This window comes from Cervus canadensis, chromosome 15, assembly GCF_019320065.1.
Source record: "Cervus canadensis isolate Bull #8, Minnesota chromosome 15, ASM1932006v1, whole genome shotgun sequence".
Classification (NCBI taxonomy): domain Eukaryota; kingdom Metazoa; phylum Chordata; class Mammalia; order Artiodactyla; family Cervidae; genus Cervus; species Cervus canadensis.
In genome coordinates this window covers 8,777,018-8,778,900 of record NC_057400.1, presented here as the reverse complement: position 1 = coordinate 8,778,900, position 1,883 = coordinate 8,777,018, and the positions used below count along the sequence as shown (strand labels likewise).

General features: G+C 54.0%; 1 long non-coding RNA gene across 1 annotated transcript; it reads right to left on the bottom strand.

Moving 5' to 3' along the window:
* Positions 1-563: 563 nt before the first annotated feature.
* LOC122453745 lies at positions 564-1,505 on the bottom strand. Its single transcript, XR_006273156.1, has 2 exons — positions 1,303-1,505; positions 564-1,160 (listed from the first exon to the last, which is right to left on the bottom strand). It is a non-coding gene; the product is annotated as an uncharacterized LOC122453745 (long non-coding RNA).
* Positions 1,506-1,883: the final 378 nt, after the last annotated feature.

Sequence of the window (1,883 nt, the reverse complement as noted above, 5' to 3'; positions counted from 1 at the left end):
GCATAAACATGTACATATGCATGGAAATACATCAGCCTTCATAGATAGTTGGCATTAGGAATGCCAGCCAATATTTGCTTCATTTTCAGTGATACAGCAAAGCCTGAATTGAGAGCAGTGAGTTTAATTTGGTGGTCGTTTGGAGAGGTGGTGGGTGTTTTGATTCATTGTAAATTTGCATACTCTCAAGCTATTTCATATCGGGGGTGCTTCAGGGAGCCTGTCCTTGTCTGTGTTTATCTCCCGAAACCTGTCTGCAGGGGTGCGTGTCTCTAGCTGAACAAGTGTCTATGTTGGAGCAAACCCCTCTGCAATGCAGGATGAGGCCGCGGGCTCTGCCGACTGCCCCAGCTGCGCAGCCTGCCCCAGATGTGAGCGTGCAGGCGGCAGATCCTGCTTAGATTATCTTGCTTACCTAATGATTTTTGCTTCACTGCCTTGCTCGATTGTGTTCACCAGGACGGCAGGCTATTAAAATGTCAAGGCACATTGAATTGTTGTTATCCAGGAGAGAGACCTTTCCAATCAACCTGTGTTCTGGGGGTTGCATAAACTGCAAGAAGGCGATTGGAGAAAGGCTTTATGGCTTTTTTTTTTTTTTTTTTTTAACATAGATGGGGGTGAGTGGGGAGGTTGGAGGAGGACCCTGGGAGCGGGGGGAGAGATGGGACAGCAGTCGGGGTTTATGGCTGTTGGAGTGTGCTAATTAAAATGCCAGCTCCTCATAGAGGGACTGGTGTCTCCGCGCCTTTGCATTTATGGGTAACCACAATAGGGCCTTGCTCTGCACACTCCGGTTGAGAGAAGGGGGAGAGGGGGTGACTCACAGCGGGCGGTGGGGGTGGGGCTGAGAGGCTGCGGCGCAGCGAATCTGGGGTGGAGAACAGGAAGCAGAGTTAGAGGCAGAAATGCCGAGGCGTTATTTCTCCGGTTGGCAAGAAGGACTAAAGAGAAAAAGGGTTCCTTGGCGCTGCGCCTGTCCCACTGCGGAGGGCCTCGTTCTCTGCACCACGGTGTTTGGAGGCTGACGGTACTGAGCCACGACCTCAATGTCACTCACGAGGCACTTCTGGCCGGGTCCTGCTAGTGCCAGCGGGGACAGTCTGCAGACGGTCTTCTTTTCTTGTCGGCAAATCTCTTTTGGCCAAGGATTTATTTTCCTTCGGGGAGAGAGGGAGGAAGGGGCAAAGGACGTTCTCATAAAGTATCCAGCTCTCAGGGTCGCCGAAGTCTCCAAGCAGACACTCAAACTTGCCTGGATTGACTTTTCCCCTTTGTTCACATCGTCTCAGAAATATTTACCTTTCCCCGGCCACGTGTGTTTCGGTTTTGTTTCAGAGAGACGGCTTTGTTTTTGCTTGGGTCTGGCTCTGCCAGGCGCTCCGCTGGTCCCTCCCCTTCGCCTCGGGCATCATTGGCCGCGCCAGCTCGGTGGCCGCGAGGGACGGACGAGAGGCCGTCTCGCCTTTGTCAATTTTATCAGCTGGAGTTTTAATGCGCGCGCTTGCGCGCTGGCGCACAGGCGCACGCCTGTGTGAGCACGGCGCATGCGCTCATCCCTCCCCCCGCCCCCGCCGATGTCCCTGCCTGCATCCCAATAAGTCACACCCACCGTCATTCTCACCGCCTTGTCCTTCCTCTCCAGCCGTGCCCTCCAGAGCTCTCCACTTTAGTTTCTGGTCCCTGGCCCAAGCCACTCTTCCGGCTTAAACCAAATCTCACGATTTCCAGCTTCCCTTCCAGCTGGCTGCTCTCTCACTTGACTGGACACACACAGAATAGCTCTGTAAGACTACGATCTGACTTCCCCATCCTTGGGTCCTCCCTCCTTAAGGTGGATGGAGGGCCCCAGAGTGTCTCTAGCACCTCCCAGACCGGCTTTG